Genomic DNA, 12864 nt, shown 5'->3' on the forward strand with positions numbered 1-12864 from the left:
AAATGGTGTAAAACTGTAATATGCGACGCACAAAAAGCGTCACAGAATGAACGATAAAACACAAGTGCTGCTGCTGTTTAGACTGCACTGCGACCCACGACTGTGCATCTTAGACACTGTTGATAAACGACTGTCCATGCGAGTCTGTTTTTCGTGTTCTTGGTGTTCTTCATCATCAGCAGGAGCAGAAACAGAGTTTCATCAACTCTTGATATCTCGCTCCTGAGCTCTCCTATCGACCCCAAACTCTCGACACCACTTCTAGGACACCCAGGGAACCTATTTATACCCAACAGCGACAAGCAATCACGCTCATTAACTCTCCATGATCCTCCATTACTCGGTGTTAAAAGAAAATATTTTCCGAATATTTTCTTCCCTGAAATGATTCTCCACGCGTAAACAGCTTCTGACCTTATTTAGCTTTTACACGCATCTTCAATGACTAAGTGTCATCCAAACACGAGCAGCACACATCAAACTTGCTGAAAATCCGTGAATATCATTTTCAAACCCGTGTTGCCCTGATTTCTTCCACGTGATTATCCAGCCAAATTCAGTCGAAACAATCACCCATACCAGCTCTATTATGATATATTACATCTTTCCACAAAGTTTCAGCGATTGAATCGCACAAAATCACATCTAAATGCAATCGAGAAAATCTGCCAGTGAAGAGTAAATATTTTCCCGCCAAAATATTTTTTCGAATTTGTGAAGAAGGTCACCCCTTATCCAGTGGTCGCCCCCTTATCCGTTGCTGGAGTCCGAATAACACATGTCCCTTGGGGTGCCTTTAGTAATTTTTCTGGGGTGTTTCCAACACTTTTTCTGGGTTCCTCCGGTGCATTTCTGGGGTGTCTTTAGTACTCTATCCTAGGGTGTAAAACACCACTTTTCGAGCCAATTTCGCCGCAAGAGCTTATTTTTCCAAAAACATCTACAAAAATATAAAATAACAAAATAAGTATTTAATCGAGTCTAACAATACAGAACATTGAGAACAAAATAGACACATAAATGTGTCTATCACACGAGCACTAGAGGTGCGGTCGCGCCTTATGTTTGGTCGGCCCATTTTCTTGACCAATCAAGTCCCTCTACACTCGTCACCATACATTAAAGGCCAAACGCACCCTGCCGCGCCACTATACTAATTGGCAAGCCAAACGCGCCCTGCCACAACAACATATTAATTGGCTTTCCAAAAAGCCGCACCAACATGTCGAACGTGCCATGTTGCGCCAATAAGTTGAGCGGCACGCCAACATACCAATCCGCCGCACCGACATGCCAAATATGCCACTTCGTGGCAACATGCCATAAATAGCGCCCTACGTGCTAACCTACCTCCTGTTCGGGGTCAACGCCATGATAAGTTCAAATTAGGGTTTTCTAGTCAGAAACACAACCCTACGTTAACCAAAACCCTAATTTTCGCAACACAAATTATGCCACTTCGGCCCCACAACATTCTACGAGCCGTGTGGGGCCCAGGAAGCCTTAGGAATGGCGCCATATCATAGCCACCCACGACAATCCTTACTCTTGTGGCCGTTTCCACACTACGGCCTTGCCATAGTTCCTTTGGCATAGCTATGGCACCGTTTGCACAAAAAAGTGTCGACATGCCGCGGCCGCATGCCACACACACCAATTAGGGTTTCGACATGCCAAACCCTAATTTAGGCAAAATTGCTATGCCAACCAAGCCAAGTAACATTTCCCAAAAGCGTTGGGATTGATGTGGCAGCAAGGCCAATGTTGCCACGCCACATGTGGGTCCAACAACGATGTGCCAAAGTCTGGCGGCCATGGCTATGCCAGACGCTACTTCGTGCCACTGACATGTGCTAACTATGCCAGCCACGTCGCCATGCCGCAGTCATGCCACACGTTCTAAATAGAGTTGTGATGCGCCAAACCCTAATTTGGCTAAAAGTTGTCATGCCAACTGTGTCCAGTGACTCTCCCGAGACCTCAAGATTAACTTAGCAACAGGGCCAATGTTGCCAGAAGCCATATTTGGGTCTAACACCAATATGCCAAAACAGCTGCCATGGCTACGCCACTGGCATGACGTTATTCCATGGCTCCGCCAGGCGCCACTATCCCAATGGCGCCACTTCGCTATACAACTAGATGCGGCCATAATCAATGGTCGTCCTTCCTCATGAGATGCAATCTCATCCATCCAAGTTCGCCGCCGAACTAACAGACTTGTAGCAAGTTTCAGGTGACCAGCTGCCTAAATCTAGTGTCCATGGCTACGCCAGGCGCCACTTGCATCACCGTGCCACTGGCATGCACGAGCCATGCCATATTTCCACTGGCGTACACCAAAACACCACCGCGCCATTATCAGGCGCCAACACAAGGTAGCCATAATCAACGGCTACCCTCCTTCATGAGATGCGATCTCAGCCGTCGAAGTTCACCACCGAACTGACAAACCTGTGGCAAGTTTTAGGCGACCAGCCAAAACGAGCCTAATAGCATTACATGTTATTTTCCTGCGGTAAGTCCCTTGACTTTGACTTGCCACACGTAGCAAAGTGCTACATGTTTTCCACGAAAAAACTCGAGACATCAAACATGTCACAAACTGGGGGATGCTCATCAGGGTATTGGTCTGGCGGTTTACATCGTGCGGCGTGCAATGCGCCCGTTACAAGAAAGTGTCATGAAGCAGGATAATTAGTGGTGGTAAAAAATTAATGGCGTAAACGAATTTACTTCCTTCATCATGGAAGCATAATGACTGACGGTTACACGTTACTCTTTTCTCCCACCACCCAATCTTTTCCACTTCCTACGAGACTAGGGTACGTTTCAATATGACTTGTATAAATAGGCTTCACCTATTTTCACCAAAGAACAAGTTTTGGTCGGCAAAAACACAGTATCTAGAAATCACCTGGTAGCTTTCCATTCGTCTAGCCAGTTCTACTTTCAGATACAAGTCATAAACAACCACACCTTCAGAATCAGCGATTCTGGTTTCAACACTCTCTTCGCTTCCCTCCCTAAGACCAACCTTTCTCCTTCACTTTGTGACTGAAGCAAGCCTGGAACGGTTGTTTCTTGGTTTAGGCCAGGATTGTACAAATTGATCTCTCGAATCAAAAGTACTCCCGTGCAGTGCATTGTTTAGAGTTTAGATTCGTTTCTCATCCATACACCCAAAATTACCAAAATCGGCAGAAACAGTTTTCACCCACAAACAATTGGCGACCACAGTGGGAGATTAAATATCTCGGTTGCAACTCCAATTTCCAGAAGATGGTCGGTCTTAGAACTTAGCCCATGATCCCAAATTCCACTCAGACTCCGACGAATGACGATGTATTTTCTCCCAACACGACGCTTATTGGCACGGGTTCAGGAGATCCACACAAGGAACATGGACATGATGAAGGAGACGATAAACATTATACTCAACTTTCTTATCAAATTTACATCAGATTTGAGTGGTTCACCCGCCCCGGAAATTCCAGCACTGGGGACTGATGTCCCGGATAATTGTTCTCAGGTTAACAGCTTCACCACCAATCAAAAATCGGTGAACCAGGAAGCAGTCGAGTTGGTGGAAAGTTTATGTGAACTTATGCACCTTTCAAAGGACCAGCGAGCAGAGACATTTACTGCGATTAATCAAATAGCCCTAGACGCGTGTTTGGTTCCTTTACGCTCGGATACTCCAAGAATATCAGAGATATCCATCAACAACGTTACATTTACTGAAGACGACATGGTCATAAGAAGGACATAACCGGACCCTACACGTCACTGATCGCATCAAGGATTCATAGTTCAAAAGGGCCCTCATCGACACGGGGGCATCCTCCAATGTTATTACTCTCAGAACGCCCAGAACAGCCAAGGTGCGACCAAGCAAAATTATACGGCAGCCTACCATGATGACGGATTTTGAAGGCAACCAAACCAACGTATGGATACCTCAACCTGAATCTGTCGGTAGGACCAATCCAGTCGAAGGTAAAGTTCGAGGTAATCGAAAAGGAGCAAGACTACCACATGATACTGGGAAGACCGTGGCTCCACGATAACAGGGTCGTTCCTTCAACATATCACCAGTGCCTAAAGACCATGTTGAATGAAGAAGTTATTTGCATTCCCGCGTCATCATATCCTTATGCACCAATCAGTGGTATGGAGATGTTCGAACCGAAAGAAAATTCGCGGGACTCTTCAGGCAAATTTCACTGCACTCCACTTCTGACATGGACATCAATCGAAGAAGACAACAGGCTTGCATCGCTACACAAAAAGAACCAACCTCGTGCCATCCCTCCAAAATAAAAGCACACCAATTTCCCCTTATCAAACGGAAGTACGGCTCATACTCATACCAAGCGGGAGCGGTCTTTTATTGCTAGCCGTGACGAAAAGGGGAAAACTGTATATCGGTGCCGCTGTTAGCAATTAGCAGGGGAGACTACCACCCAGTCTCTCCGCCCAATAGAATGCAATCACAGCAGCGAGCCACAAAAGGAGGTGCCGGATGCACCACGACAGCTGCAGGACGGAACCAACTCCACCACAGATGAACTCGAAGTGGTCAACATAAGAAGTGAGGAATCTCCACGGCCTGTCTCCATCAGCTCAACTCTATGTGCCGACGAACGTGCAAAACTAGTGGACCTTCTTAAGGAATATCAAGATGTATTCGCGTGGACGTATGAGGAAATGACTGGCTTGGATGAGAAACTAGTCACTCATCATCTACATATAATACCTGGATCCAAACCGGTCAAACAATCTCCGAGAAAGTTCAGACATGATGTGGAAGAACAGATCAAGACGGAAATTCAAAAATTACTAGCCGCTGGTTTCATCAAACCCATTCTCCATCCCACCTGGTTGGCCAATGTGGTTCCAGTAAAGAAGAAGAAGAGCGGCCAAATCAGGTGCTGTGTTGATTTTAGGGATCTGAACAAATGCTGCCCCAAGGATGATTTTCCTCTTCCTAACATTGATATGCTGGTAGACGCCACCAGTGGTCACGACATGTTCTCTTTCATGGATGGGTACAACGGCTATAATCAAATAAAGATGTACGAGCACGACGCAAGTAAGACAGCTTTTCGAACTCCTCTCGGAAATTTTTACTATACCGTGATACCTTTCGGTTTGAAAGATGTTGGAGCCACCTACCAACGCGCCATGACCGTAATTTTCCATAATATGATGCATAAGCAAGTTGAATACTACGTGGATGACATAGTGGTTAAATAAAAAACCCGAGCGGCCCATACAGAGGTTCTACGACATGTGTTTGAAAGGTGTCGTGAATACAAACTAAAGATGAATCCTTTGAAGTGTGTCTTTGGCGTCTCTTCGGGAAAGTTTCTAGGTTTCCAGGTGACCTCCGAGGGAATCAAAGTCGACCCATCCAAAACCCAAGCCATCCTCATGATGCCACCTCCATAAAATGTGAAAGAACTCCAGAGCTTCATGGGTAAGTGAAAAAGCGGGGGTCTAACAACACCACCCCAATATTTCACTTAGCAATCTGTATGGAAAAACTCGAATATACTTTTAAGAGAATCAACAAGACTCATTCAATTAAAAGTATATCAACGAGTTTATATCTCTCTCTTGATTTGATTTACTCAAGCAGGAACTGCGAGTTCTAATCAAATACAAGGAATAACTCGGATGGTACCAAAGACCAATATCCGAGGATCAATCAATGACAATTAACAACCAAAGGTTGGATTACTCTAATTGATGATCTAACGCACAACCTGTATTATTTCAATTATAAAAATAAAACAATATAATGCGGAAACTGAAATAACGCAGACACCAGAAATTTTGTTAACGAGAAAACCGCAAATGCAGAAAAACCCCGGGACCTAGTCCAGAATGAACACACATTGTATTAAGCCGCTACAGATACTAGCCTACTCCAAACTAACTTCGGTCTGGACTGTAGTTGAACCCAAATCAATCTCACACTGATCCAAGGTACAATTATGCTCCTACGCCTCTGATCCCAGCAGGATACTGCGCACTTGATTCCCTTAGCTGATCTCACCCAAAACTAAGAGTTGCTACGACCCAAAGTCGAAGACTTTAATAAACAAATCTATATCACACAAAAAAGTCTACGATAATAGATAAATCCGTCTTCTACGAATATACCTACGAGTTTTGTTCGGTCTTTTGATAAATCAAGGTGAACATGAACCAATCAATAATACCAGACTTATATTCCCGAAGAACAACTCATTATTATCAATCACCTCACAATAATCTTAATCGACGCAGCGAAAAAGATATTGCGGAATCACAAACGATGAGACGAAGTTTGTTTGTGATTACTTTTTATCTTGCCTATCGGAGATAGAAATCTCAAGCCAATTATTACAATTGTACTCGTACGATAGAAAAAGCAAGATCAGATCACACAAATACGATAAAAGTAGTATCGGTCTTGCTTCACAATCCCAATGAAGTCTTTAAGTCGTTAACCTGGTTTAGAAGAAGAAACCAAAGGTTAAAGGAGAATAGACTCTAGCTTAGAACAACTAGTATCACACAGAATGTATGAGGATTAGGTTTCCCAGTTTCTAGAGTTCTCCCTTATATACACTTTCAAATTAGGGTTTGTAATCAATGTTAGCTTAGTAACAAAGCATTCAATATTCACCGTTAGATGAAAATCTGATTAGATTCAAGCTAATATTTCTCAACCGTTAGATCGAAAAGTTAGCTTGTCACACACAAATGAAATATCCAATTTTGGGTTTATGAACTGTACCCAAACATTAACATTTGTTGGTTCAACAAGTCAACCAAATGGTTAGCCTTATGATTACTCTCATATCAACCTTATTCTTCTTCACCATAACTAGTTCAAATGACTCAAATGAACTAGTTAGAGAGTTGTTCAAATGCAAGGAAATCTTATGTAACTACACAAGACACAATTGAAGCAAAATCGGTTTGATTCACTCGAATCGGTTCATGAACTTTATAGCCACGGTTTGCAAAAGCATTCCTTAGTTTATTTAAACATTAGTTCAAGAACAACCGACTTTAGATATAACCTTCTCAAGTTCGCAGACTGGGTTCGCGGACTTAAGCTAATGGAAGGAGTACACAAACTCCAGCAGAAAATCTCGGGCCGAGAAGTTCGCGGACTGAGTTCGCGGACTTTTCTCACACCACTTCCAACTTCACTTGATCAACAAAGTTAGCAAACTTTGGTTCAAGGAATATGACTTATGCATATATGTGTATCCACAACAATGCTTATATCCACCAATGGTTATGTAATCTAAACTCTCATTTCAGTCGTTGAAACATTCTCAGAGAACGTTATATAGCCGTTATTCACATACCATTTTTCGTCAGAGCAATTTTCAAAGTGATTGAAACATAACATGAGTTTCGTCACTTGGTAAAGATGAATTCGGCTAAAGCGAAAGCTTACCAACACACATTTCGAGAAATAGATAAGTGAGATAAACTCGGCTCGAAATAGCAAATGTGTATAATGAAAGTCTATATATCAAAACGACTTTTGTCTCAAGAGTAGGAGATAGAGTAAATAGACTTTTGAGTGACAGATAAGTTCAAGTCTCCACATACCTTTTAGTCGATTAAGATCCACCAGTTCCTTGAGTAGTCCTTCGTCTTGTATGATGATTGCCATGGAGTCTTGAGCTCAACTACACTTTCTATCCTAATCCAAGACCTTAGCTTTAATAGGCTAGTAATCAAGACTTAGAGTTTTGATCACTAATATTGACAAACATGCTTGAGATAGCAACGCATGCGAGTTCGACCGAGCAATGTTCTAATAATCTCCCCCTTTGTCAATTTTAGTGGCAAAACTATTAATACATATGTAATACAAAAAATAAATAAATTAACTTTTGTAGCTCCTATTCCACATGCCTAATCTTCAACATTACTCGAAATCTTCGTCACTTCCAAGTACTCCAATGATCCCAAAGGTCGTAAGTTTAGCATCATCGTTGTTGAAAATCCGTAGCTATAACAACAAGAAAACAATAGTTCTCAATCATTGTTATACAATGTCATAGTATCATTATACAACGTCAAAGTTCAATTGTATCACAACTTCAACAATAATACTATGGTGATATGTATCACTCCCCCTTAGTCAATACTCCATCTCACATGGAAACCACTCCCCCTTAAATAATGATCCGAAAACCATATATATTTGTAGTGTGAACTACATATTAATTCTCCCCCTTTTTGTCAATAAAATTGGCAAAGGTACAAGAACGGGATCCTAATGAAATTTCCGAAAGAGACATTTCATGACCAAAAGAAAGAACACACATCATCTTATTTAGATGCAATCATAAAGTCGAAGCTAAATGCATTCATCAAGGAGTTTAAATATACAAGATAACCCCTATAATATTCCACAGCCGCACTCCCCACAAAGATTTGGCAAAGCGCAAGTTCAAAAAGAACTCTCCCCCATAAAATGTCATTCCCAAGTGAACAACAAGAGCGACATTAATTTCAAAAGAAAAGAAGGATTTCTTTGGACATAACAAATCACAAACAAGTATGAATTTGAATCCAAAATATTAAATTAACCATAAGAAGTTCATGATTAATTTAACCGAAAATGCTCAACGCAAGTAAACTTATGGAGACTTAAGAGCGCTCAATTAGATTAATCACAAGTAAACCCATAATTAATCTAATCGAAATACACAATCAAACTAATCACAAAAGTAATCAATTTAATTGGTCATACTCACATAAGAGAGTCTATGGAGCAATGCCTAAGTTAATCATGAAAACAATCAACCCAGTCATGAACGCTCAAACATAAGAAGACTTATGGAGTCATAACTAAATAACCAAACAAGATGATTAATTTAGTTGAATATGCTCGACATAAAGTACCTCACGGAACAACAACATAGATAATCATAAGAATAATCAACTTGGTCGTTCAATTCTCAACATAAGACACTTTACGGAGCCTCACAGTAATACATAAATTATGGATCAGGGAAGATCAATACTGCGGAATACACAAGGATTCATTTTATTTTCCATCACTATTCGCATAACGACATTCAATAGACATAATCCTTGCAAACAAAAGATTTTAACCTATCTTCCATCAATAATTGACATAATAGGCTTAACTTTTGTATTTGTCAAAAGTCTATTCATTCTTTTATCAATACATGAATATCGACATACGAAAGACTTTACTTTTGACAAGGTATGGGACAATCATAGTTCACGGGTGCAAACACACATATCCCATAACAATATTGCAATATATAAAACCATAAAGATTAATACTGCAAAAATCATCTTCCAAACAAATTTAGAATTTAGACCAATAAATCTAAAAACATGAAGATGAAAAACGTTGGACATAGCTATGTGTAATCACAACAATGGCTATTCCAAACTCTAGTAATCCTTCTCAAAAATTCTCATAAGAAGTTTCCTAGGCAACAAGACAAACTCGTAATGCATAAACAAGATGATTTGTCCTTATAGGGTAGAATCAATCTTTTTCGCATGGATTTACACCAATAATATCTACCAAAGGCGTATAAAAATATTTTCTTAACAAAGAATAACATACAAAGTCAATAACTATGCACCATAGTTCACAAAGGATGATTGTGAACATTCAAGAACTCCATAGCACTGCGTACTACTTGCCATTCTTGAACTTCCTTCTTTGTGATTCACCAACCACATTCTTTTAAAAGCTACAAATTAGCTTAGAAGAGTAGTACTCAAAGAATCCAAGTGCCCAAGTTCAAGAGAAGTGGAACAAGTGCAACGAAATGGAGCAAAATACTCAAAAACAAGAGACAGGACAAATACCAATCTTAACTTATCCAAATTCAAGGTTTCTCATCTTCATTTTTAAGAGAATCAAAAGAGAAAGAGGGTACAAAAAGAATGAGGTCATTCCGAGTTTGGACAAAGAAATTACGGCCAAAACAAGTTTACCGAATATCGACGTCTACAGTCAAGTATGCATACGGGTTTGCAAACGAATTTTCATGACTTGGAGCAGTTTGCAAACTGGGTATGCGAACATAAACCACGGGATTTTGATTATGAATGATGGTATGCATACTTGGTAAGAGTACCATGAAGTCCAAACATCCCGAACTATTATTTTCAAACCTAAACATTTAAGAACCTTAAACACAGATCAAGTTAGGTAGAAAAGAACGATAAGAAAGATATGTGAATCATTATAAGTTCTCTAAGCAAATAAAAGTAAAAATCTTGCTCAAGTTTATAGAAATACCTTTTTAGATGAATCCATTTGAATTCTACAGCCTTACCCAGCATAATCTGTGCGCCCCAATTTTCGTGCTTCCCTCACCGTATACATAACAGGGCATTCCTTGGTGAGGATACACTTACAACACACTCAAGTTGTGTTGAGGTGAACAATGACTTGCTCACCACAAGTGACTTTTGGATTATCATGAAACATATTGCTTTTAGAACCTTTCACATCCAAATCCAGCTTCCCAAAGAACTCTTTAAGTTCCAGCATCATGGATACTGCTTTCTCTATAGTCATGGAACTTTCTGGGAGATCATTCCTTTTCACACTCAAAACATCGTTGACTTTCTTTGGTATCCACTTTTGAGTGCGTTTAGGAACGACCGAAACCTTCTTCCCATTACTCTCTTCAATATTTTCCGGAAGAGAATTGGATTGACTATTCTTTTGCAAGTTAGTCTTTCTCCAATTGGGAGCATCAGATCTTGTCTTCGTCTTTACGAAGTTATTCTTTTGATAACCATTACGATTGTGAAAAGGATTCGTATGACGTTTATAGGAAAATCTAGGCTTATCACATCATTGATTCCTTTGCCTAAGAGTTGGACAGTTACAACCTGTAACGTTAAGAGGATTAGTCTTAACGTATGATCTTGGTTTCACAACTTCTTGTGATGCCCAAACAAGAACATTATGAAGTTTCTCATTCCTTATACAGAAACGACATGTCTTTTCCAGGTGACCTTTATTTCCGCAATAGTGGCAAACATAAGGAATGTTCTTACCTCGATCTGTATGTGCTGACTTTGGAGGTTGATATACTTTGCTCTTTCGAACCTTAACTGTCGGTGAAGGTATTTCACTTTTTCCATCAGTGGAAACCTTTTGTTGAGAAGAATCACTAGCCTTGACGAATTTTACCTCTTTGATAATACTTGGAGCATCTATTCCCTTATAGCCCAATCCTCGTGTATCACGATGATTTTTACTTGCTCCTAGCATAGTACTTAATTTGCTTGAACTAGTATATAACTTTTTCAAGTCATCTTCCAACATCTTGATTTTATCAAGAGCAGCAACTAAATCAGCCTCAAGACGTTTTTCTCGAGCGAGGCAAGCACTTTCTCTGTCATCAAAACTAATTTGTGGAGAGTTAAACCTTGCTTCAGATTCTACAAGTTTCTCTTCCAACAAAAAGTACTTTTGATAAAGATTATCACATTCAAGTGACTTCATACGTAGGTTTTCCTCAGAATCCTTGAGGATCGATTCGTTAGAACGATTCGAAAAATAAACACCGTAACATCTTCTCAATTTCTTTTTTTCTCGACAGAGAGGAGTCAGAAGAGGTGAGACATGAGAAGTTGTAATCTTCTTCATATTCCACGAATCCAAAAACTTAACATACTCTGATACTTCCTCATCAACATCTCTATCAATATGTGAATCGCCTTCATCAGAAAGTTCATCCAACTGTTCTTCTAGGAGAGTTTCCCAATCAACAGTTTTTACATCAAGAAAATGTTTAGATATTGACTTAGATGTGACAGTTCTCTCAGGTGAATCCAAGCTTTTAGAATCATCTTGTAATTTCTGAACTGGTACGTTATTAGAGATAGACTCGTCCATAATCAGATCGCTACAAACACAGACTTGTAAGGTCTTTAATGTGTTTGCCTGCTCTGATACCAATTGAAAAAGCGGGGGTCTAACAACACCATCCAATATTTCACTTAGTAATCTGTATGGACAAACTCGAATATACTTTTAAGAGAATCAACAAGACTCAATCAATTAAAAGTATATCAACAAGTTTATATCTCTCTCTTGATTTTATTTACTCAAGCAGGAACTGCGAGTTCTAATCAAATACAAGGAATAACTCGGATGGTATCAAAGACCAATATCGGAGGATCAATCAATGACAATTAACAACCAAAGGTTGGATTACTCTAATTGATGATCTAACGCGAACCTGTATTATTTCAATTATAAAGATAAAACAATATAATGCGGAAACTGAAATAACACAGACACCAGAAATTTTGTTAACAAGGAAACCGCAAATTCAGAAAAACCCCGGGACCTAGTCCAGATTGAACACACACTGTATTAAGCCGCTACAGACATTAGCCTACTCCAAACTAACTTCGGTCTGGACTGTAGTTGAACCCCAATCAATATCACACTGATCCAAGGTACAATTATGCTCCTACGCCTCTAATCCCAGCAGGATACTGCGCACTTGATTCCCTTAGCTGATCTCACCCATAACTAAGAGTTGCTACGACCCAAAGTTGAAGAATTTAATAAATAAATCTGTATCACACAGAAAAGTCTACGATAATAGATAAATCCGTCTCCCATGAATATACCTACGAGTTTTGTTCGGTCTTTTGATAAATCAAGGTGAACATGAACCAATCAATAATACCAGACTTATATTCCCGAAGGACAACTCAGTATTATCAATCACCTCACAATAATCTTAATCGACGCAGCGAAAAAGATATTGCGGAATCACAAACGATGAGACGAAGTTTGTTTTTGATTACTTTTTATCT

Source organism: Papaver somniferum, chromosome 1 (assembly GCF_003573695.1).
Source record: "Papaver somniferum cultivar HN1 chromosome 1, ASM357369v1, whole genome shotgun sequence".
Lineage (NCBI taxonomy): Eukaryota > Viridiplantae > Streptophyta > Magnoliopsida > Ranunculales > Papaveraceae > Papaver > Papaver somniferum.